This window comes from Pseudophryne corroboree, chromosome 1, assembly GCF_028390025.1.
Source record: "Pseudophryne corroboree isolate aPseCor3 chromosome 1, aPseCor3.hap2, whole genome shotgun sequence".
NCBI classification, from domain to species: domain Eukaryota; kingdom Metazoa; phylum Chordata; class Amphibia; order Anura; family Myobatrachidae; genus Pseudophryne; species Pseudophryne corroboree.
The window spans coordinates 312,394,865-312,422,155 of NC_086444.1; positions in this window are offsets into that span (position 1 = coordinate 312,394,865).

Here is a 27,291-nt window from a genome sequence, read left to right on the forward strand (position 1 = left end):
CCTTTTCTGTAGTGCAGGACTGCAGGGGAGAGTCAGGGAGACGTCCTTCCAGCGGAGCTGTGATGGAAAATGGCGCCTGTGTGCTGAGGAGATAGGCTCCGCCCCCTTCTCGGCGGCCTTTTCTCCCGCTTTTTAGGTGAGTTCTGGCAGGGGTTAAAATACACCCATATAGCCCTGGGGGTTATATGTGGTGTATTTATGCCAGCCAAGGTGTTTTACTTTGCTGCTCAGGGCGCCCCCCCTAGCGCCCTGCACCCTCAGTGACCGGAGTGTGAAGTGTGCCTGAGTAACAATGGCGCACAGCTGCAGTGCTGTGCGCTACCTTGTTGAAGACTGATGTCTTCTGCCGCCGATTTTTCCGGACCTTTTCTTGCTTCTGGCTCTGTAAGGGGGCCGGCGGCGCGGCTCTGGGACCGAGCTCCGAGGCTGGGCCTGTGTTCGGTCCCTCTGGAGCTAATGGTGTCCAGTAGCCTAAGAAGCACAATCCACTCTGCACGCAGGTGAGTTCGCTTCTTCTCCCCTTAGTCCCTCGCTGCAGTCAGCCTGTTGCCAGCAGGTCTCACTGAAAATAAAAAACCTAAAACTAAACTTTTCACTAAGAAGCTCAGGAGAGCCCCTAGTGTGCACCCTTCTCGGCCGGGCACAAAAATCTAACTGAGGCTTGGAGGAGGGTCATAGGGGGAGGAGCCAGTGCACACCAGGTAGTCCTAAAGCTTTTACTTTTGTGCCCAGTCTCCTGCGGAGCCGCTATTCCCCATGGTCCTTACGGAGTTCCCAGCATCCACTAGGACGTCAGAGAAAGAGTAAGTCCTGGGCTGAGCACAGACTGCACAAACTGATGTTTGTGTAGCTCTGCTACAAAAGTGATCGCACACCTGCATAGAACTTTTCCCCTCTCCCTGTAGGCGGCGACTATCTGATCGCAGGGCAGCAAAAAACGCAGCCCAGCGATCAGGTTTGAATTACCCCCTTAATACTCAGTTTCAGACTGACTGAGGCAATGGTAATGCAGAGATAGAGGCTCATGCTTACTGCTTAGGTGTGTGGCCATCCACCATAGATGCTTGGCTAACTATTAGAAAGTGTATGATTTGGGCCCCTTTATAAATAAATATAGTAAATACTGCTAGTGGTGCATGCATGATAATGTAGCAGATTAATAACAACAATGCACTGTAGTGAATACACCATAGTTCTGTGCAGTATAATGTAACATATAACATGTATAGTTCGGGTTTCATACGTCATACCGGCAGACGGGATGCCAGCTGTCAATATCCCGACAGCAGCATCCGACCCGCCAGAATGCTGGCAGCAGGGCGAGCATGAGGAGTCCCCTTGCGGGGTCACTGCGCTCGCCACGCTGTGGGCTCGGTGGCTCACTGCGCTTGCCACAGGATCTATTCCCACTCTATGAGTGTTGTAGACACCCACGAGTGGCAATAGTCTTGGTGAGCCGCGGTTTCAGCTGTAGGCTGTTGGGACTTCGGCGTTGGTATCCTGAATGCCAGGATCCCGACAGCCAGCATTTTAACTGCAAATCAGTCTAAAACCTGAGTCCTGGAGGAGAGGGTGGGCCCTCAGGCAGTGGGGCCCACCAAGGGTTTCTCTGTACCCAGTACGACCCTGAAAATACTCTAATTGTTTTCAAACACAAATAAATTCAAACATACAATGTTGTAAAAAATTAAAATAAAATGGCAAAGATGCAAAAGTCCAGAAAATCGCAACAGTACATGTATAGAAAGAGCAAATATATAAAAATATGTACAAATACAAGGTATGTATTAACCTCTGTCGTAGGTGATGCTCAAAAGTGGATAAAAAGATATTCTGTGTCGAAGTAAAAAATATTACACACAGCACATGTAAACTCCACGCTGATGAGTCGCTGTGCATGCAAATACACGCAGTGTGCACAGCGATATATGGTAGCATACGCATTCACACAGACAAGCCACAAAGATATATTCAACACATATTTCATACCACACATAAACTAAACATGTCAAGCACTAGACATTATAATGTTTTAAATTATATAATGGAGTATAACATCATGTATATGTATTAATGGAATGGAACAAGATAAACATGTCATGCTTGGTGTCAAAATGATCAAGGGAATGAGTGTGTTGGTTTGATAGCTGTGGTTAAGTTGTAGCTCATTACAACAATTAGTTATGATTAAATGTAGGAATATGAAGCCACAATTCTAATGAGAACAAAAGGACATTCATGAAAGAGAGCATGTGGAATGGAACCAGTGACTAACGCCTGTAATTACATCATCAAATTGGACGTTGCTTGCATATGAACTGAACAATGACACATGAATGAGAAAGTCCCCTCCGCTGGAGCAATAACAGAAGACTCAGTCCCAGACATGTACTCCCCCAAAATACACAGGATATAGGTGATTTTCAGTCACACAAGAAGTTCTGTTTGCTGTTTTTCTGCTGCTGGGAGTTAGTTGTTTTTGCTTGCTGAGGGAGAGAGAGAGAGAGAGAGAGAGAGAGAGAGAGAGAGAGCGAGAGCGAGAGAGAGAGAGATGGAGAGAGAGAGATGGAGATGGAGCGGAGAGTGCATTGAGGGAAATGGTTACGTATGCTGGCTGTAATGGATTCTTTTGTAACTATCTGCTTCCTGTGTAATTGTAAATCTGTAACCATATATATACTGTACATGTGTTATATTGTATGCATATCCTTTTAATATCAAATATATACATTTATGAGCGTTGAACTCATACAATGTGTGCGAGTGCTTGTTTTCTCTTAAGGGATGTAGTGTCTGCGACGTACAGTGCACTTTTATCGTATATGGTAATAAGATGCGCCTTGCGTCTGCAACATATATTAATGCTGGCATTTTAAATATTTCATAGAAATAATCTGAACTTCTCAGTTGGGGGCAACGTCAGGGATATCACGTACTTAATTATGCACTGTACAGATGCCGCTGTGGTCTACCAGCTATGATGGACGCATCTTGATGCTGCTGAACCACATGCCGTTTTTGTTTTTTTTGTGTTATCAGTAAGGCGCTGATATGAAATTCAAGGGACAATATATTTCTCACAATATTGGAAATGCTACAGTGTATTTTATTGTTGCAAAACAAAGTTCAAATAAGTCATATTGTGCTTGATTCAGATTGGATTGTTTATCTGTTAAGTAAATTTAAAGAGCATTTAAAAGTTGGTGTATAGGTATGATATAGCTGTGTTAGCATGCTGAGTCCAATTTGCTTACTGCTATCATAGGCCTAAAGTAACAAACTTCCGGTGGTTATAAAATTTGTGATTTATTTGTGACAAAGGAGCTAGTCGCATGGTGTCTGCCATTTTGTCCATGCACATGGCTTGGAAAAGGGGGAGGAGCAGTGGCCATTTTAGTAAGGTCACACTATCCACCTAGCTAAAAGCTGACTTTCAGTCTGGTTAAAACAAACAGTTTCCTCTGTCACAAATAAACAATATATATGTACAAATCCAACACCATTTAAAAGCTACCAAAGAAATTAACAAACCCATGCCATAGTCAATTACAAATAGTTTCAATTGGGCCTAGTGAAAGTTAATAGTGAGATGAATACTTGATGTAAGAATTACACACAGATATAAAAGTTAGTTTTTTCCCCTTCTTTCCCAGGATTTGTTAACTCTCTGCTACAAGATAGGCATTGAAATGTTAATTAACCTGTTCAACCACCCTCCTGAACAAGCAGGCGAACAATCTGTTGATATGCAAATTAGAGGCACTGAATGGGTGAGGGGTTTCATAGAAGTGTAGAGTCAAGTGGTGTGTGTGTGTATATATATTATATATATATATATTATTATATAAAATGTGTATATTTATATCAGCGTATGTTCTGCAAGATAGCTATCCAATCTAAATCATAACATTTAAATTATAGTCAATAGTCATTATAGATCTGCATAGAATCGGATACGTTTATTTGTTATACATTTTGTGTATTTGTTTAAGTGGGAAATTGTAAAAACACAAAACGCAGTTCCGGCCTAAAATTTTAAGTAGCACTCAAAGGAGGATTACCCTTGTGGGCGACTTCCAGCGGGTTTGAGGAACAAAAGTGTATTGTGTAGTGAGCAGTAGAATTTTTCTTACATTGATCGTGATAAGTGTGGAATATTGAGGTGCGAACGCATGGTGTACAAAAGTACGTGAAGTAAGCATACGGGAACATGCACGGTTGTGTGCTTACGCAAGGTTGCGTGAAGTAGCGAGTGCAAGTTAAACCACACAATAGAAATAAATTTAAAGGTGGGATAGAAGACATATTTATACAATAGCAAGTAACTATCCAATTTTAAAAGCAGATTACTATAATATTTTGTTTAAAGTGTACTACCTCTGGGATAAGCTATCAATCAAAGGGAGTAATATTATTCTGTACAGAAAACCTTGTGTATTAGCGTGAGTTGAAAGTAGGTGTGGATGTATTGAACCCCGGAGAAACCGGGATCCCATGGGAGACGCTGAGTTAGCAGGGGCTCGGCAGGCGTGAAAGGGTTGCAACCTTACGTATTGACTAGTAGACACGTACTGTGTGAAAACATGTAGAGGAGCGTGATAGATTGAAGCACGTACTGTGTGAAAACGTGCAGAGGTTTTTTTTAGTGTTACGCTCCGGCTGTGGAGCGCAGCTTGTGAATTCGACTCCTGTGATCGTAGGGCGTATAGATAACAAGTATCTATAATTTCACGCAATTGTGTCACTGTGTAGAGCATACGCAGACGTGATTTGTGTAAAGAAAGGGATTTTTCGCCTAGTACTGTGTGATCTCAGGAAATCTCCCTGGTGGACATCCACTGGAAAGGGTGATCGATAAGTTGTTTCTCACCCAAGAAAATTCCAGTGAATAGATACCGAAAAAAAGGAATTTTTCACTGACTCTCATGAAAACATTCCAACAGACTTTTAACCTCCACTGACAGAGGTGTTGTATTGATTCTGTTAATACTTCAATAATTCCAGTGCTGAGGGTTCTGGTAGGAGCCTTGTCTGGGTACACGGAGGGGTCATTAATGAAGTGAGTCGTGGTACTGGCCAGCAGAGGCAGGAGCAGGTGAAAAGGGCTCGAAAGGACTTTTCACCGTCGTCTCATGTGGGCCATTTGGTGTGTTGTGAAAAAAGCCCACAATGTGAGTCAAAATGGCATGCGAGAGGCGTTCAGCAGCCAGGGTTCAGGCTGGAGAGCTGAGGCCAAGAGGGTCCGCTTGGTTTATTGAGGCACGTACTGTGTGAAAACGTGCGGAGGTGATAAGGTGTGGGAAGTATGGTCCACACGCACAGGCTTTTTATGACAAATGGGTGTGAATGACTGTTGATGATAGGGCATCATTTCCTAGGGTTTGTGGTTTTGATCCTGAGGTATTGCAGGTAGCATGTTTAACCAAAGTCATATAAGACAAGAACAAAAACATAATAACCATTTGAACTTGTAGCAACAATAAATAAGTAGAAAAAAGAGAAAGCAAGTACACCGCCATATGTGGATGTGGAAGCAGTTACAGCCAGCATACAAACTATAGAAAATAATAAAAATAAAAATGTGAAAAGTATGAATATAACCTATATATGTACTAATGAATGTCAAAGTTTTATTTAGGAGAAGAAGGCGACCTGACTGGTTTCAGCCATTTCTCATGCACTCAGAGGAGTATCCAACTGGTAAAAGAGGAGCAGTAGCCTGCAGGGGAAGTGGCTGAGACCAGTGGAACTGGTAAGTATGGAGCCATTCAAGTACATATATAGTAAAACCCAAAAATAAAATAAAAATCAAGAAAGTAACATCATAAATGAAGAATATCCTGTCCGCACATTAGTATTTTCCAGTAGGAAAGCGGACAGAGATAGGGTAACCCCCGGGTATTTATTTTTAGTTACCGCATAAGAAGTATTCATTTCTAGTAATGCCCCTAGTCAAGATAAGCTCGGAAATATTTGTTGGACCATGTACAGACCCTTAATACGGCATGAGAAGGATTGAATGAATACTTCCCATGACCTAGAAGCTTGTTGTTGTTTTATTTTTTTTGCAGTACTAGAAAATTCTCCGTCAGGATAAGATCACTGGTAAACACTAATTCGGCAAATGGGAGGAACGAGAGAAGTGCAACATTATCCTTTGACAAAACCTGCTGAAGTTACGACTGGGCCTCTATGATGCTAAACCCTTTTCTTTTCCCCTAGCAGCAGTGGCCCCTGACTAACTTAATCGACAGAGATTTTGTTATGTAAATTGAAATGTGAAATACATATATTGTACTCCCGCTCAGGAAGTACAAGGTATGTTAGATACTCCTCAAAGACTAATGTTGCATTCCACTGTTCTAGATTCATGTCCATCACATGTAGAGGAAATTATCTCACAGAATACTGGGTTCCCTATGAACTTAGGATGGACAGGACAGTGGATTGATGGCTGAGGTAGTCCCAGTAGTGACACAGCAAGCACAAGCTTTGAGGGGGGTAGACCAAGTAGTTAATCAATTCCCCGTAGTGCCCAATCCAGTTGTCATTTTAATAAAATCATCTCCACCTCTACAAACTTATCTGTCACCAACCTCTATTCTGTTTCTCCACAGTTTCCTCTTCATCTTTTGCGATCACACAGGGTGGTACAATACATGGACCTGACTCTCCCAAGATTTCGAGTGACAGACTGAGTATTTTCTCCCAAGCCCTACATGACTGTTTACAGTCCTTTCAGCCTGAGAATGGGTCGGTGCTGATACAATATGTTGATGACTTGTTGTTGTGCGCTGATTCATTTGAGTCGTCCCTGGCAGATACGAAGCAGTTTCTGTTTCGTCTCTTCCAAACAGGACACCAGGTCTCAAGGGATAAACTGCAGTTGTGTGGGACAAGGGTCAAATACCTGGGACGTAGTACTGGTACATGATTTGACAGTTCATACACCACATGCCGTATTGGTCCTTCAAAGTTCTGCCCGAACCCGGTATGTCTCATCAGCACGATGGCACCAGTATATTACTGCAGTGTGCCTTGTCATGCACAAAGGGTGGAGGATGAGAATACTAGTGAAGGGAAATTTTGTATAGATACTGATATGCATGATGGTATGGAATATCTGAATCAGACCTTTACTACGAGAACGCAGACCTGATATTTTTCTATTCTTTTTCTCCTCTCGAGATGTTTTTTCTTTTTTTTTGAGTGATGCTGATGGTACTCTACATTTGCAAACACACTACAATTAAATTGAGATGCAAATTTGTGTTCCCTACAGGAAAAGGAGGTCTGGAAGGCGATGGGGTATGGTCAGGAGTCCTCAGGACTCTGGAGAGATGGACAAAGCAAGCCAGTGGCCCCCAGGATGTATCTCCCAGGCCTAGCTGAGGCGGCACATGGTCTGACTCACCTAGGGTAGGGAAGGTATGTGCAAATTGGTAAGAGCTTACTGGCGTGCGCCAGAGTTCTTTTCTCAGGCAAGCAGGAAAGCAATGAACTGTCTTACTTGCATGAGGAAGAACATTTGGTAAGGCAGTACCAACAGAGCCATCCCATACTCCTCCTGCAGACGGACCTTTTCAGGTAATACAAATCGACTTCGTACAGTTAACACCCTGTAGGAATTTGAATTATGTATTGGTGTGCACTGATGTTTTCTCAAACTGGGTAGAGGCATTTCCTGCTGCCACAAATACTGCTGTGTTTACTGCAAAGAAAATTGTGCAGAAATTTGTGTGTAGATAAGGTACCCCTAGGATTAGGAGCAAAGTGATAGCTTGAAACTGGACTATTGTGGTCATAGACACTGCCACTAGTGTTATGTAGCATCGGAACCACTCCCAAATCCCCACTTAACGAATCACCCTCTTGGAAATTTTTTTTTTTTTGGAAGACAACCTCATGTCATGATTGATCCGCACCATGATCAGAAATACACCAATGAGGTGACAGTACAGTACCTTATCGAGATGAGCCAGCATTTGAGAACTTGACAAAAGAACGTGAAACTGTTGATTCCTCATATACCAACTACTAACTGTCTTGATTGTGAACCAGGTTGCCTAATAGACAGGTGGGAAGGACCCACCTGTCTATTAGCATGATCCCAGTGAAAGTAGCCGAGCACGATCCCAGTGAAAATAGCCGAGAGAGAAACTTGGGTCCACGATTCCCATCACAGGAAAGTCGTTAGTCTGGAAGGAACTTGTAAATGGATTGAGATCGCAGAAGTATCACCCGAGAGTCTGTTCCGCGAAGACTGAGAGGCGGCACTGTTGAATACTACCTGAGCGTACTAAAGGATTACAGAAAGACCAGTCATTGTAATTGATTTGCTATGGACAAGATTTGTTTTGTGCTATCTTTCTTTTTTTCCCATTGACAAACATTTTTTTTTCAGGACATTCTATTTTTGTGGAGTTTTTCATGAGGAGTCGAGTGTGGGACTGGAACTGGTTCTGGAGAAAGGAGTGGAGAGTGCATTGAGGGAAATGGTAATATTTATAATGCCAGTGTTAATATATGCTTTGGACATAAGGCGCATCTTATTACCATATACGATAAAAGTGCGCTGTACGTCGCAAACACTACATCCCTTAAGAGAAAACAAGTACTCGCACACATTGTCGGCTGAGGTCCAATGCTCAGAGATATATATATTCGATAGTAAAAGGGTATGCATACAATATAACACATGTACAGTATATATATGGTTACAGAGTTACAATTACACAAGAAGCAGTTGTAGTTACATTAAGGATCACTTACAGCCACAGCCAGCATACATTACCCTTTCCCATAGAACATTTTCTCCATCTCTCCCTCTCAGCATGTAACAGCAACTAAACAGCAAACAGAACTTCTTGGGTGAGGGGAATTACCTATATACTGTGTATTGGGGGAGAAGTACATGTCTAGGACTGAGTCTTCTGTTATTAGTCAAGGAGTGGGGGATCTCTCATTCATGATGTGTTATTGGTCAGTTCATATGCAAGCAACGTCCAGCCTTGAAGATGTAATTACAGGGGTTAGCCACTGGGTTCTATCTACACACATGCTGTCTTTAGGAAGTTCTTTTGTTTACTTTAGAATGTGGCTTCATAATCATACATTTAATCATAACTAATTGTTGCAATGTGCTACAACCTACCCACTGCCATCAAACAAACACACTCATTCCCCTGCTCATTTTGACACCAAGCATGACATGTTTATCTTGTTCCGTTTCAATAATACATATATATCTGATGTTATAACTCTCTTATATAAATACATGATAATGTCTGGTGCTTGACATGTTTAATTTATGTGTGGTATGAAATATGTGTTGAATATATCTTTGTGGCTTGTCTATGTGAATGCGTATGCTACCATATATCGCTGTGCACACTGCGTGTGTGCTCACACACAGCGACCCATCTGTTTGGAGTTTGTATTTGGTGTGTATGTAATATTTTTGACTTCGACAAAGGTTAAGCTAATTGCTTATCTCCTGGAACATGTTTTGAGAACAGTGATGTTTTGAAGAACAGTAATGTTTTGGGAACAGTGTCTACAGACTGACTCTCAAGGATTGTAATGTCTCATAATTTCTATGTGTGAGAAATGACGCTTATACTTATGTTTTGTGACGTGTAACAAATTCCTGTACACGCCTATAAGAACCCCTAGACAATAAACCAAAGTGGGTTCATTCTTATCAACATAACCAAGCGTGATGTCATCTGATTGAGTCTCCCAATAGAATGGTCAAAGGTATTTAAACAGACAACCGAAGGAACTTGATATAGGAGAAGGTTTTATCTCCAACACCAACTACCTGTCTAAATTTGTTCCGCAATACAGTGAAACCACTGCACCTTTGTGGCAGCTACTCCACCAGGACTCAGAATGGTGTTGGCTGGATGCACACACGGCTGCTGTTGATCGATTGAAGACCATGCTGACAAATCCACCGGTCCTGCAATACTTCAACGTGCGTGATCTGGTATTCCTCTCTGCCGACGCTTCACAGAGTGGTCTAGGGGTCGTGTGCCTCCAACACCGCAGACCGATGGCTTTTGCTTCCAGGGCTATCACTGACACTGAAACCAGGTATGCACAAATTGAGAAAGAACTGTTGGCACTGGTGTTCACCTGCAACCATTTCCATGATCATCTATGGCCATCCTGTCATGGTGGAAACCAACAATCAGCCTCTCATCACCATACTGAAAAAGCCAATCCACTCTGCGTCTTCCCGTATTCAGGGCATGACGCACAAGCTGCAGCGGAACAACCTGGATGTCATATATAAGCGAGGCAAAGAAATTTACGTTGCTGATGCTATGTCTCGAGCCTTCCTTTCGACTACTGATATGAACGCTGCTGAGGATGACTATGAGGTCATGGCTGTGGAGGTGCTCCCTACCAAGTGGCTGGAAGAGCTGCATGCTGCTACACTTGCAGATGATCTTTGCCAGCGTCTCTCTGCTGTAATTCTCAATGGCTGGCAATCCTCTTCCAAGGAACTACCGCACTGCCTTTGCTCCTTCTACTGTATGAGAGATGAGCTAACCGTGTCTGATGGTGTCATCCTATGGGGTCATCGCTTCGTGATTCCGGCTGCCCTTCAGACGTTCTACACCCAGCAGATGCACCAGGGCCATCCCGGCCTGGAGGCTACCAAGTGTAGGGCCCGTGAAACCACGTTCTGGCTCTCCATCTATGGTGATATTGGCCGTGCTGTCTCATTTTGTGCATCCTGCAATGCCTTGCGTCCACACCTGCCACGGGAGCCCATGCTGCTCCATGACATTCCTGATCTTCCGTAGTCCATTCTTGCGGCTGATCTATTTGAATGGAGGGGGAAGGAGTACCTGGTACTAGCTGACTCCTATTCAGGAAGGTTCGAGATAAACTACTTTCCCAGCACCACAAGTCAAATGGTCATTGCAAAGCTGAAGAGACACTTTGCAGCACATGGCACCCCACAGCAGTTGATCACTGATAATGCCATCCAATTCAAGAGTAGAGAGTACAAAGATTTTGCGAATACATGGGACTTACAGCACATCACTAGTAGTCCACACTACCCACAGCCAAATGGATTGGCAGATCGTGTAGTCCGCTCTGCAAAGCACATAATGGAGAAATGTGCACAAGATGGATCGGACATATACTTGGCACTGTTAAACTTAAAAAACACGCCCCGAGATAGACTTCCATCCCCTGCACAGTGCCTATTAGCATGGCGCACCCGCACAGGCATCCCAATGGCAAAGCAGCTCCTGCAACCCAGAGTAGAGCCACGGGTACGTGAGAACATCAGCAAGCGCAGAATGGCTGCCAAAGCTTCTTATGACAGATCAGCATACCGCCTGCCACCACTGTCTCCAGGCCAGCCTGTCCGCATGCAAACCGAGCAAGGATTTGACAGAATGGCAGTGGTTCAGCATCCTGCAGGTTGTCCAAATAGCTATGTGGTACAGTCTGATAATGCCCTCTATGAACGCAACCGCTGCCATCTGTTAAGAGTACCTGAAGAAAGCTCTGCACAGCCTGACTCATCAGTTTCTACCACAGCTGCAACCAATGTCAGTGATGATTCACATTGCATGGACAGTCCTTCTTCAGAGACCACTTCTGAAGTAATAGAGCCCTCTGGTGTCACAGCGGACATGCCTATAGGTTCCCAGTGTACCATTACCAGATCGGGCCATGTGTCCAACCCAACCCAAAGTTCCAAGACTTTATTATATAATGTATTTTCTTTTGTTCACGCCTAACATTGTCACATTGTTGCATTTGTTTCATCTATGTTCTGCATCCTTCCAGTTTGAAAGGAGGATGTAAATGCATTCTGTGCATCATGGGAGATGATGTCATGCCGAGGTGACTCACTTCCTGTTTGTGTCCTGTTACTTCCACTTGGTGTCTGACTCATGCTGTGTAAAGATTACACTGATGCTGCAAGTGTCGTCCTGATTTTGTTGTTACACATCTACATGAAGCTTTAGTAAATTTACCCCCTGGTGAGCCCCACGGCCAATCCGCCCCTGGCTGTAGACCCAATTACCGTGTGATGTATAGTGCAATACCTGAAGTCCCTTATCCAGATTAACAGCAGGCTTCTTAAATCTTAAAAGGAGTGGACATAGGGGCTAATTCAGTAAGGATAGCAAATTCTGCTAATCAGCAGAATTTGCTATCCTTTGGATCGCATGCTGGGGGCCGCCCCTAGGCTGGGCAAGACCGCCCAGCATGCTGACCGGCGCCACCCACTCTTGATGAAGCAGAAATTGCGATCGCCTTGCAATTTCTGCTTCATTGTAAAAAAAATCTTAATGCCTCCTGTTGGCGCAGTTTAGTTGCGGCCGCAGGAGACCCGGCGCCATCTTACCCATCATGGTGGCTGTGTGTGACATCACGCAGCCACCACGATCACGCCCCCAACGCACCCCCATTTGCGTCGTTCCGACCCACAACGCTCCGTCTCCTCCCTGGAAACAGAGCGTTGTAACCCCCCCTGGCCCCGCGACAGCCTCTGCCTGATTGACAGGCAGAGGCGAACGCTTTTTCTGTGGACCCGGGTGCTGCGCATGTAATCTGAATCGGAGTAGTGTAGAACTGCTGGGTCCCCCCAAAGAGGATAACTGGACATCCCTGAAGTGTTGGTGGAGGCAAACTGATTCTACGTCAGGACTGCAGACTGACTTTATTATAGTTACTGAGAGCTTTGACCTGTACTTGAGCATTAGGGTTAAGAGTTAAGGGCAGAGGGTAGGTAGGTTCAGGGCCGTCAAAAGTGGGGTTAGTCTGGCTACTGGGGACATGGCCAAATTGAGGAGGTGTGGATACTGCCCTACCCAATTGTTTTTTAAACTACTAGATCCTAGGTCAGTGCGCCACCTCCTGTAACACTACAACTAGCCACTGTATAGCAGTGCAGCAGGACATCATGCAGGGAGAGAGAGAGAGAGAGAGAGAGAGAGAGAGAGAGAGGAGACTGCTGCTGCTCAGCTGTAGTGGCCTCCATGGATCCTCTGCAGCCTAGCACACAGCACAGCAGCAGTATCCTCTGTCTCCCTGCCCCATGTGCAACTGACCCAAGTACCAGTCAGGCCCCTCCAACTTTAAGTAGTACCAGAGCCCCCTATGTTGTAATGCAAGGAGTGGAAAATAGGATTTTGGTACTTACCAGGTAAATCCTTTTCTTTGAATCCATAGGGGGCACTGGAGTACTCTTGGGATATGGACGGCTTTAGCAGAACTGGGCACTGAATATTTAAATTTAGTAACTCTCCTCCCCTCCATATTCCCAGAGTACCTCAGTGTTTTTTACTGAGCTGAACAGGAGCGATAGAGAGGTTGACAATGGAGAATTACATATAACATAACGGACAACAACAAAGTTGACACATAACGTTACTGACAACTAAACAGTTGACACCATAACCGATAGAACTTGAAAATTTTAACCATTCGGTGAGAATGTGTTACCATAAGATCCCCTGAACTTACCACAAACCAGGTAAAACTTGCTCTGGGTGGGCGTCCAGTGGCCCCTATGGATTCAAAGAAAAGGATTTACCTGGTAAGTACCAAAATCCTATTTTCTTTTTCATCCACAAGGGGTCACTGGAGTACTCTTGGGATGTACCAAAGCTTCCCCCGTGGGCGGGAGAGCTGTTTCGCACCTGTAACACAAGGCGGCCAAAGTTAGATGCTGATGCCGCAAACGTATCAAACTTGTAAAAGCGCACAAACGTGTGCACTGATGACCATGTAGCCGCATGGCAATGCTGCGTCATAGAAGCCTCACGACCAGCTGCCCATGAAGTTCCCACAGAACGTGTGGAATGAGCTGTTACTGATGTAGGCGGCTGTAACCCAGCATTAAGGTAAGCTTGACGTATAGTCAGTTTAATCCATCTGGATAAGGTCTGTTTAGAAGCTGGTCAACCCATCTTGGCAGCATCATAGAGAACAAACAACGTATCCGTCTTACGAACTGTAGACTTTCGGGATACATAAACGCGTAGTGCGCGTACCACATCCAAAGTTCCAGACTCTTCTGTTAACACAGGAACTACTATTGGTTGATTGATGTGAAAAGATGACACTACCTTTGGCAAGAAAGCGGGATTCGTCCGAATTTCCGCTCTGTCATCATGAAACACCAAATACGGTGGCTTGCATGACGCCTTGTCTGAAGCTAAGGCTAACCCAAATCTGAAACACGCCTTGCCGAAGCTAAGGCTAGGAGAAAAATAGTTTTCCAAGTGAGAAACTTAATATCCACTTGTTGTAAGGGTTCAAAATATGAAGACTGTAAGAAATCTAAAACCAGATTTAAGTCCCATGGCACTGTAGGTGGAATGAATGGAGGCTGTACTCTGAGGACACCTTGCAGAAAGGTGTGTACAGACGGCAATAGAGCCAATCGTCTTTGAAAGTAAATTGACAAAGCAGATACCTGCACCTTTAGTGTAGCTAAACGCAGTCCTCCATCTAACCCCGTCTGCAGAAATAACAAAAGACGGGATAACTTGAAAGATGATGTCGAAAACTTCAGAGCTTCACACCAACCTATATAGGCACGCCAAATTCTGTAATAATGAGCTGCCGTAACTGGCTTCCTAGCACGTAACATGGTTGGTATAACCGATTCTGGAATGCCCTCTCTTCTTAAGAGGGCGGTTTCAACAGCCACCCCGTCAAACACAGCCGCGTTAAATCGGGGTAAAGGAACGGACCCTGTTGTAACAGGTCCGGACGTAGCGGGAGTGGCCAAAGATCGTCTGCGAGTAGTCCATGGAGATCCGAGAACCAAGCTCTCTGAGGCCAATGAGGCGCCACTAGTATGACTGTGGCGGACTCTCTTTTGATCCGTTTTAGCAACAGAGAGAGCAGCGGAAACGGTGGAAATAGATACACGAGGCTGTATGGCCACGCGATTGTGAGAGCATCCACCACCACTGCCATTGGATCTCGCGTTCTGGACACATACTGGGGCGTTTGGTGATTGTGGCGCGATGCCATCAGATCCACTTGTGGGTAACCCCACCTCTGGACCAACATGTGAAACACTTCTGGATTTAATGCCCATTCTCCTGGATGAAAATCCCGACGGCTGAGATAATCTGCCTCCCAGTTGTCCACTCTCAGAATGAATACTGCCGACAATATCACTTGGTGATGCTCGGCCCAATTGAGGATTCGAGCTACTTCCCGCATGGCCATGCGGCTTCTCGTTCCTCCTTGTTTGTTGATGTACGCGACCGCCGTCGCGTTGTCTGACTGCACCTGGACCGTCTGAGACCGAAGCATGTGCACTGCTTGTCGTAGTGCATTGTAAATTGCCCGGAGTTCCAGGACATTTATCGACAGCAATCTTTCGTGATCCTCCCAGAGACCCTGGAGCTGACAATTTTGAACTACAGTTCCCCAACCTCTGAGACTTGCGTCCGTGGTTAGAATTATACAATTCCAGGCGCCGAACCGTTTCCCTGCGGTTAGATTGTGTACTTTGAGCCACCAGAGTAGAGATACTCTGGCCCGTGGAGACAACCTCACCCTCTGGTGAATCTGCAGATGCGAGCCCGACCACTGTGCGAGCACATCCAGTTGAAAAGGATGTGAGTGAAATCTTCCGAAATGAAGCGCTTCGAAAGCCGCCACCATTGTGCCTAAGAGGCGAATGCACAAATGTACCGAGACTGTGCGTGGCTTGAGCACTAATTGTACCAGATGACGAATAATCTGTACTTTCTGTTCTGGTAGGTAAATTGACTTACCGTATCGAGAATCATACCTAGGAATTGAAGTCGTTGAGACGGAATCAGATGTGATTTCTTGAAGTTGACAATCCAACCGTGCTGAACTAGTACATTGTACGTTAGCAACACATGTTGGAGGAGCTTTGATGAGCAGATCTTCCAAGTACGGAACTATTATCACTCCCAGGGATCTGAGATGAGCTATCATCACAGACATCACTTTGGAAAATACCCAAGGCGCTGAGGAGAGGCCAAACGGTAGAGCCTGAAACTGGTAATGGTTCTGCCGTATCGCAAAACGCAAGAACCTCTGATGAGGTGGCCAAATCGGAATGTGTAAGTACGCATCCTTGAGATCCAGCGCAATCATGAATTCCTGTGGCTCTAAACCTGCAATTACTGATGTCAAAGTCGAAAAATATTGTAATGCATACACCATGTACTAACCCCATACACATGCCCGCTGCGCGTGCACTTGTTCCGCCGTGCGTGCACATATCCGCAATTTGCGTATGATCGCTCCCGCGTTCCTGCGCGTGGTATGGGTATTTACGGCGGGGTTTGTGAGCGCATAGAGGGTTATCAGAACATTACATATTTAACCCAAATAGTGCACATTTTACACATAGCCACCCCGCACCACATCAGCAAGTATCAACAGTTTAAATGATTCCTGGGCTAAGGGATTCGCCTTTGTATGATAGGAAGGGACAGACTAAGGTTAGAAGGTGATGTCTAGTATCCAGCTGTAGGGTATTTTAAGGGTAACATTCCAGTGTTGGTTAGAGAAAGATTGCATGTTCCAGCGTATAGTTATGTGCAGAATTAGAATATAGATATAAACTGTATTTACTGTATATTATGTATGCGGCGGGAATCCAGAGGATACCACCCCCAAGAGCAGTTGAGAAAGACATCTCCCACCTTTTCAAATCAACCTATGACCTCTCCTGTAATGTAAAGATGCATCTCTGTGTCCAATGGACAATGAGATTACAGTAGCCATTGTATTGTGTATGGAAGTTGTGTATAAAAAGCCTGTTGTTGCCTGGCCGGTCAGAAGACTCTGAACGTTTTCTACCTGATAAGCGGAGGACTGTTCCAGGTTGCGCAAGCGAACATTCTCACGTATGTACATTGACTGTAGCCATTATTCTGTTGTAGATGTATCTTGTTAGCCTGTAGTGTATAATTTGTACTGTTATCCCTTTTGAAACAATCCACTGTGGCCTTAGAACCCTGTGGTTCACTACATATCGGTGTTGTGTCCTCATTTCCCTGCTAGGGTTTAAAGCGTATGTAACTATATAAGGTTTAAGAGTGTATTGATAAGGTGTACGCACTGCGGGTACTTTATACCGTCAGCGCTACTTAAGGTTTAAGGTATAACATCATTGCAGTGCTTTGTTGCATAAAGGTTTTAAGTATAATCATATCATTACATTGTATTACTAATAAGGTTTAAAGTTTATCAATTGAGTGTGCGCGTGCTGTGTGTACTTTGTACCTCCAGCGCGGCATTGGTACGTTAAGACCGTACAACTTACGGAACTCCGTACGCAAATAGCGTGCAAAGTGCGTAGCGTGTATATTCAGTCTAGCGGCCATAGCGGCTCCAAGGTAATAGTGTATCTAGAGGTATAGCTTTATGGTTTAAGATAATATCGACATTATCAATTGGGGGCATCGTCCGGGATTTCCTCATACCCACAACCTAGCAGGTTAAAGCAGACTTCATCTATCAGCAAAGGGCGGAAAGGTGTCTAGGTATCCTACATAAGCCTTTTCCTGGTTGTAGAGTACACTGATAAACCCTACCTCAATTGCTGATATGATGGCGTCTGCTCTGCATGGTTTGTAGGGATGCTGGTGGGATCCATAAGGTAAGAACGCAAGGCTATTTTTAAAGTCTGTAAATTTCTGTTTGGCGCCAAATACGCACACAACACACGCATACACCTGTATTTTGTACTTTGCATATCTGCTCGCATTGTTGCCATAAGTATTGATTATTAGATTCATTTTTGACCTGTGCTGAGAAAATTTGTTGCTATTTAGTTAAAATATAGACTAGATACTAAGGAAATAAGTGTAAGACGCATACGCAGCCTGGCCTAGTTGTAAAGGTTTATACAGAAGAAACTGTGTGTGGTGTTAAGTGAGCGATTATAGTTAAAATCGCTTACATTTATAGAAGTGTGGGATTTGTACTACTGCGGACGTACGGTCTTTGTACACGTGTCTAGGACAAAGTACGGGACTGCGTACGCTATGTAAAGACATACGCACGTGGCGTGTTCACGCAACGTGCGTAAAGGTACGACCGCTAAGTACAAATTACACAATAGCATTGTTTACTTTAGGCGCGAGATGGTAGCCACGCGATAATAGCACAAATTGCTCAGTGTCCAAGATTTAGTTTAAATAAATCCTTTTTTACTGTATTACCTCTGGTACTAAGGCTGTTTTATCTGAAAGAAAGTTAATTTTCTGTACAGAAAAACCAAAGTGTATTTGAGTGAACGAGCGTGAGTGTGCAAACAATAAAGGTTTTGTGGACCCAGGGAATTCGGGATCCCGTAGGAGACCACACCAGGTGAGTGGACACTTGGTGGCGTGAGAGTGGCTTGCTCACGTTAACATTGATTAAAGTACAAAGGAGCAAGGTAGTAGATATCGCAGACCAAAGGTCAGCGAAGGTTTAGAGTACCGCAGACCAAAGGTCAGCGAGGTTTTTGTTTAGATACCGCAGCCCAGGGGGTTAGCGAAGAACCCATATAGGCCTGTTTAGATACGCTCCGGCTGAGGTTTCGCAGCCTGAAAAACGATTCCATTGGTCATACGGCGGATAAGTAACAGTTACCTATACGCTGTGCGATTGGACCGCGCGTTCGTGGGTGCAATACTTAGCGCAACGTGATACCCTTTTTACGAGCTTTGCATAAAATCGCGGGATCATTAGCGCTGGGTGTAGCATACGCAAGCGTGATTTGTGTAAACAATTTATTGTTTTAAGGGAGTTTCGCTGGTCACTCAGGAAATTTCCAACAACCAATATTTACTGGAAAGGGTAAGTCACTCCCAGATACTTTCAGTGAATAGAGGTTACACAGGGGCCCTAGGTTGGGTACATTGCCTGCGCTATCAACAGTGTATGGTAGTATTGGCCAACGTGGGCGTGAGTGGGTGAGAGCACTCGTTGAACTTTCACCGTTGCCTTATATTGAGTATTTTGTTTTTTTGTAGGAATTAGCTGAGAAGGCAATACCTGCAAAATATGGGGGCCAGTTGCTCAAGTAAGGGACGATCAACCAGGGTTCAGGTTGATATTCCGCGGCCCATGGGGTCGGCGAGGTACATAATGTGTGAGAAGTATGGATCACACACAGAGGTTTTATGCAATGAATGGGAACGTATGACTGCGGAAGATAGGGAACCATTCCCTAGGGTAGGCAGTTTTGAACCAGAGGTGTTGCAGAATTTAAGGTTTAGGATATGTCTGTTAAAATCCTGAAAACAAAGGGTCAGACACACAAACTGTTTACATTTATGGCAGCAAGAGGGCGATATGCAGAGGGAACTAGCTCACGCAGCCGGTTCCAAACCTAGCAGGAAACTGATGGCAACCGCACCACCACCACCGTATATTACAGGGGAGAAAGTGGCTACAGACAATGGCATACTGATATATGATAAGAGTGAAATCGATAAATGTATTAATGCTAACCCGTGCAAGTTGTATCCCATTTTAAACTTCCCTCAGGACTGCGAGCAAGAAGATGAGCCCAGCACGATATCGGCACTCTCTCTAGCAGCCACCATACAAGACACCCAAATGGGCACGGCCAAACCAGTAAGAGCAGTAGCAAAGGCCCCTAGCGGAGGGACAGGTGAGGTCGTGTCCACAGGTAAGTACGGTACCGTACATTATGCAGAGACAATAGCACCTCAGATTGTAGAGTCAACACAAAATGATGTAATTGAACTAAATCCTGTCAGGGTGATCGCAGTCCCCAATGGGAAGACTGACGCTCAGGGAATCACTCCCATCAGGAACATTGCTAAGCATTGTCCTTGGTCCCAGACAGAATTGTGGACAATTATGTCTGAATTTCCCGATCCCAGAAAGGATCTAGCCGCATGTCAGAAGTTTATTAGAGAATTAGGTAACGCCACTGAACCTACAGACAAATATTGGCGAACAGTGCTACGGGCATGTTTACCCTCCAATATTGACCCCGTGAAATTCATTACTGATTGTAAATTGGACGTAGAAGTACCTCTCACTGATGAATACACTCAGGAGAATGTACGACAGATCAATCTACAATTAGGAGTATATTTCCCTACTGTTGTCAAATGGAATAAAATCTTTCCATAAGACAAAAAGAAGGTGAAACTGCTTCTGAATATTTCCATCGAGCACTGCAAGAAATGGCTAGATACACTGGGGTCGAGGACATTAAGGAAAATGTACATCATAGAGAGGTAGCTGTGTCAGTATTAATGGACGGGTTAAAAGAAACATTGAGAACAAGGGTACAAACCACTCAACCTAACTGGAGCGGTATCTCGGTGGCTGCATTAAGAAAGTCCGTTATCGAGCACGATCGGAACATCATTAAGCACAGGGAGTCACAGGGGGATAAGCTGATGACAGTAAGTATAAAAGCCCTTACAACGAAGCCTCATCAGCCAAAACCCCAGACCCCTGATGGTAAGTCGTATGTAGTAAAATGTTATAACTGCCAGAGGGAAGGACATTACGCACGGAACTGTAATTATAAAGGCACACATAAGGTATATCGACCCCCTAGACCAGAACATGAACCACATTATGATACACGTAATAGGGATCAGGGATCGCATAGGAGGAGTTATGAGCCACATGCAGGGGAAACAAGGAGGTACCCACCTAGGAGGGACTGGCAGACCTCTGAAAATTCTCAGCTACCCCCCTCACATATTGTAGCTGCCAGCACGCTGTGGGAGGGTCACAACATACAATAGGGGTTAGGCCACACCTGTAGTCTGCAGCCAGTGAAGTTGATTGCTAGCCTTGGTTGTGAACCTGAGGTCACAGTTGATGTAGTTGGTAGATCACTACCTTTCCTTGTAGAAACAGGGGCGGCCAGGTCAGTGTTAAATTCAACGGTAGGTATGAAAACCACAAGTAAAACAATTTCAGCAATGGGGGTAACAGGAATAGTGCAACACTACCCTTTAAGTAGACCAGCGGAGATTACGATAGGGCCTTTGCAGACCAAGCATTCCTTTTTGCTAGCTGCATCGGCTCCGACTAATCTACTTGGGAGAGATTTATTGTGTAAGATGAGGTGTGTCATATATTGTACTCCTGAGGGTGTCTTCTTGGATATACCCGAGAATCACGTTCAGGAGGTGCAGGATATGTTGGACACCCCACAAAGGTTAATGTCACACTTTGCTGTTATAGACAGGTGTCCATCCAAGGTAGAGGAAATGATCTCCCAGATACCAGAATCCCTCTGGACCAAAGATGGACAAGACACTGGATTGATGGCGAATGTAGCTCCTGTAGTAGTGCAAGTAAAAGATGGTAGGATAGCTCCAAAAATCCCACAGTATCCTCTGAAACCAGAGGTGGAATTAGGAGTGTACCCAGTCATAGAGCGCTTGCTACAACAGGGCATCCTAGTTAGGACGTCCAGCACTGCCAATAGTCCATCTTCCCTGTGAAAAAGAGTGGGGGGAGGGGTTACAGGCTAGTGCAGGATCTAAGGGGGATAAACAAGATAGTTGAGAGCCAATTCCCCGTAGTGCCAAATCCAGCTGTCATCCTCATGCAAATTCCCCCTACTGCGAAATTTTTCACTGTCATTGACCTCTGTTCTGCTTTCTTTTCGGTCCCTCTGCACCCTGACAGCCAATACCTGTTTGCATTCACATACAGGGGAGTACAGTACACATGGACTCGCCTACCCCAAGGTTTCATTGACAGCCCAAGTATTTTCTCCCAGACTTTGCATGCCTGTTTACAATCCTTTCAACCTGAGAGCGGATCAGTATTAATACAGTATGTAGATGACTTACTGCTGTGTTCAGATTCACTCGAATCGTCCTTGAAAGACACGAAACAGCTTCTGTTTCACCTTTCTAATACGGGACACAAGGTTTCAAAGGATAAGTTGCAGCTGTGCCAGACCAAGGTAAAATATTTGGGACATTGCTTGACACAAGGACAACGACACCTCACCGCTGATAGAATACAGGCGATTCGCGACATGACTCTGCCACAAACCCAGCAGCAGATCCGCACTTTCCGTGGAATGTGTGGGTACTGCCGAAACTGGATCCCAGGGTTCTCCATACTGGCTTTACCTTTGCAGGAAATGGTCTCCTCGAACAAACCAGATCGGATCTCTCACACAGATGAGTCCGAACTGGCATTTGAGAGACTTAAACAATGTCTATCACAGGCACCTGCATTAGGCATGCCAGATTATGGGAAACCCTTTGAATTGTACGGTACGGAAAGTGCTGGGTGTGCGGCAGGTGTCCTAACCCAGAGACATGGTGATGCCAGCAGGCCGGTAGCTTACTACAGTGCACAGTTGGACACTGTAGCACGGTCTCTCCCCACATGCTTGCGAAGTGTTGCAGCGATAGCTTTGCTAGTGAGTAAAAGCGAAGACGTAGTGTTAGGACACAACCTGACCATCCATACACCTCATGCAGTGTCAGCCTTACTGAACTCTGCCCAAACCAGACATGTCTCATCAGCACGGTTTACAAGGTGGGAATTAGCACTAATGGCCCCTGTAAACATCACCATAAAGAGATGCAGCGCACTAAATCCTGCAACTTATCTGCCAGGTGTGCCTGGACAGGCACAAAGGGTGGAGGATGAGAATGATGGTGAAGGAGGATTTAGTATAGACACTGACACACATGATTGTATGGAATATCTGAACCAAACTTTCACCGCAAGACCGACATTAGTGACAACCCACTGGAAGGCGTAGATTTTACTTTTTACGCTGATGGTAGTTGCCACAGACAGACGGACTCGGGAGACTTGTGTACTGGATACGCAGTCGTAGATGACAGAGGTATCATAGAAGCTGAGCCCCTGGGCCCACCGCACTCAGCACAAGTTGCTGAGCTGGTCGCCCTAACCAGAGCGAGTGAATTGGCTAAGGGTAAGTCAGCCAATATATATACAGATTCTAGGTATGCCTTTGGAGTAGTGCATGATTTCGGGGCCCTATGGCGCCTCAGAAATTTCATGACGGCAGCTGGCACACCTGTAGCGCATGCATCCCATATAAAAAGGCTTCTAACAGCGATACAGGAACCTGACAGAGTGGCTGTTATCAAGTGCAAAGCCCACACTTACAGTCAAGACCCAGTGTCACTTGGTAACAGCCGGGCAGATGAAGCTGCTAAATCAGCAGCCAGCACCCCCATACAAACAGATATCACATCACTGATGATATTCAACACCGGCAATAAACAGAAATTAAGTGAAATGCAAAATTTGTGTTCTCCACAGGAAAAGGCAGTCTGGAGGTCAAAAGGGTATGGCCAGGAGTCCTCAGGACTCTGGACAGATGGACAGGGTAAGCCAGTAGCCCCCAGAGCATATCTTCCAAGCTTAGCTGAGGCGGCACACAGTCTGACTCATCTGGGCAAAGAGGGTATGTGTAAGCTGGTGAGAGCCTACTGGTGTGCACCAGGATTCTCTTCTCATGCGGGTAAGAGAGCAATGACATGTCTTATCTGCTTGAGGAAGAATATTGGAAAGTCAATACCAACAGAACCATCCCATATCCCGCCAACAGACGGCCCTTTTCAGGCAATACAGATTGATTTCATACAGTTACCACCCTGCAGAAATTTAAAATATGTGTTAGTCTGTATTGATGTGTTTTCCAATTGGGTAGAAGCGTTCCCCGCTGCCACAAATACTGCTACGTTCACTGCAAAGAAAATTGTGCAGGAATTTGTGTGCAGATATGGTATCCATAGGATAATTGAAAGCGATAGGGGTACCCATTTTACAGGTGAAGTCTTTCAAGTTATGTGCAAACTGATGGGAATTAATAGCAAGCTGCATACTCCGTACCGCCCACAGGCGAGTGCGAAGGTGGAGAGAGTAAACAGCACTATTAAGAACAAGCTGAGCAAAGTGATGGCTGAAACTGGATTGTTGTGGCCAGAAGCTTTGCCACTTGTATTGTACAGCATCAGAACCACTCCCAGGTCCCCCCTTAACCTATCACCCTTTGAGATTCTTTTTGGTCGACAACCCCATGTAATGATTGACCCCCAGGATGATTTGAAATGCAATAATGAGGTGACTGTAAAATATATGGTTAAGATGAGCCAGCAGCTGAGGAATCAAAACAGAAATCTAAAGCTGGTGATTCCTGACCTACCAAACAGTAATTGTCATGACATTGAACCTGGGGATTATGTAATGATTCGAAATTTTCTACGCTCAGGTTGCCTTATTGACAGGTGGGAAGGACCGTACCAAGTCTTACTAACCAGCAAGACAGCAATAAAGGTTGCCGAAAGAGAGACTTGGGTCCACTCGTCCCACTGTAAGAAGGTCGCTGACCCAGAGAGAACCCGTGACAAAGAACAGAGTGTAGAGAACATCGTATCACTGGAGTGTCTGTTCCGGGAAGGTTGAGAGGCAGGACTGTTGTCACGGCACCTGAGCACGGAGAACAACAAGACCAGAGGCGGTTGTCGCACCAATTTTCTTTTTCCTTTTTATTATTTTCTCCATCTCCCATTACCCTCCTTTCCTCCCCCTTCTTGTTCCCCTTTCTCTCCCCTTAACAAGATGGACTTACCCCAAGAGACTGCGTTCCGGGTTTTCCTGTTGACCCTGTTGTTGACCAGAGCAGTCTGTTTCGGTGAGAGTACCAGAGAGGTCGAGAAAGGATCTGGAATGGGTTCTGATGGCAAGGACGGATTTGTAGGATTCCAAGAGCAACACATCCATCGAGCAAAGGCGAGTATCAGAAAACGATCTGGTAGTCAGGAAACTAGGAGGCACTGTGAAGGGTTATTGGCTGAGGAAAATTGTATTTGTAGGAATTGTGAAAACATAGTTGAGGACGGGTGCATCCAGAGATGTCAGTCCAGCCTTAATATCAACATGGACCGTCATCCATTGAGTGATTATCACTCACTAGTGGGTAAGGTTTTAAACCAAACAGAATGCTGAGTGTGCTCACAAGTACCTCAAGGTCAGAGCAAGTCAGGACTAGTACCGTACCCTTTAACAATAGATGAGGTATTTGAATTACGGGGTGGGAGACCGGTGGACAAGAAATTTTATATTTCTAGGCCCCCTAGTTTGAAGCTCCACCAGTACCATGTAGATAGATCCTTAGTGTGTTTCAACATTTCCAATTCCCGAAAGCCGGGAAATTGGGAGGTGACATGGAATAACCAGACCATGGCATTTTCTCACAGAGCTGATAGGATACCCGTAGACTCTGAACTTATACGCCAAATAGCCGACGGTGGAAGGTATTTTCGGTATAGGTATACCCTAGGAAGTAAGACCATGCGGGTTGGAGAAGTATCACCAGGGTACTGTGCGCATGTCATACAGCCTGATACGTGTACTGAACAGATGAGAGAACTAGGGATTGGGTTTTTCACTTGGAAAGTTTGCAATATGGTAATGTCATATTCTGTCCCATATGTTCTCCCCGATGATGCCTATTTCATATGCGGGAGGAAGGCGTATAAGTGGCTTGCCCCAAACTCAGAGGGATTGTGTTACATTGGAAGAGTGTTGCCAGAAGTAATGACCATAACCCATAATAAGATGAAAGACGTTCACCGCAGTGCTCAAGCTCCTTATACTCATAATCACTATGAAAACATCATTAAGAGACACCTCATAGATAGGACAGAGCACGCAGCCTCTGATTTAATCCACAAATCCACCGGGATTCAATTCCTACTTGCGCTAGACATCACCCGCACCGCCAGAGGAATTATAAATTATAGGTATATCCACGCGCTAGCGAACCTGATAGATAATATCACTGAGATGTATGATGACACCTTCAGGTATACAGGAAGGGAGTTGCAAGCTTACAAAACGGAACTGATCCAGCACAGGATGGTCCTCAATTATATCACAACAGTGACAGGCGGGTACTGTGTCACTTTGGCAACTCAGTATGGTGTGAAGTGCTGCACGTATATTACAAACAGCACTGATGACCCAACCGAGGTCATAGATCAAAAGATGGACGATATCTTGCAGTTGAAGTGGGAGTTCCGAAGGAGACACAACCTTACCCTTACTGCTGTGAGTAATGAACTGACCGGCTGGGTCTCATGGTTGAACCCACGCAATTGGTTCTCAGGTTTAGGAGAATGGGCTCAAAATGTTATCATGAGTGTAGGAAAGTTTCTCCTTTGTATCCTGGGAGTCGTCATAATTATTGGCTTGATATTTAGGTGTGTTCGAATTTTAACGCGACGCAAGCACGGTACCAAAGTGATGAGTTTAAGGAGCGGGGGCATTGGTACAGCAGCAGATTTAATTTATGACCCATCAATAGAGACAAGGTTGTGATAAGATGTGATTCCATGGCCCGTTTCTTTCACCCGTTTTTCCTTTGTTTTCCCTCAGCAAAAATACACCCATCCGGAAAAGACTTCAATCAACACCCAAGAATGATTATGCAAATGTTATGTGAATGTATTTTTGATATGTTCCTTATCTTCATCTCTACAACCTTCAGGTAGTGACACACATAGTCGACAGGTAATATCCACATATTAACATTCACATACGAAAAGAGCTCGGTAGTGTTTGTTGGCCCACTTACAGACCCTTAATACGGGATAAGAAGGATTTAATGTATACTTCGCAATACCTCGAAGCTTATCTAGAACATATACGGCACGATGATACATGTCCCTCAGACATGGATTTCATACATACATGCTTTTACTATCCCACTAGGTCATACATTTCCCACCTACACCTCTCCTCCTACCATCCATTCATCTGTAGATATTTGTATTGTGTATTTTATCCAATCATCTGTAGATAATGTATACTATATTTTTCTGTTTAATGTTTAGATAGTGACAGTTATTGTTGACTGCCAAAGGGTGGACTGTCAAAGTCAAAAAATATTGTAATGCATACACCATGTACTAACCCCATACACATGCCCGCTGCGCGTGCACTTGTTCCGCCGTGCGTGCACATATCCGCAATTTGCGTATGATCGCTCCCGCGTTCCTGCGCGTGGTATGGGTATTTACGGCGGGGTTTGTGAGCGCATAGAGGGTTATCAGAACATTACATATTTAACCCAAATAGTGCACATTTTACACATAGCCACCCCGCACCACATCAGCAAGTATCAACAGTTTAAATGATTCCTGGGCTAAGGGATTCGCCTTTGCATGATAGGAAGGAACAGACTAAGGTTAGAAGGTGATGTCTAGTATCCAGCTGTAGGGTATTTTAAGGGTAACATTCCGGTGTTGG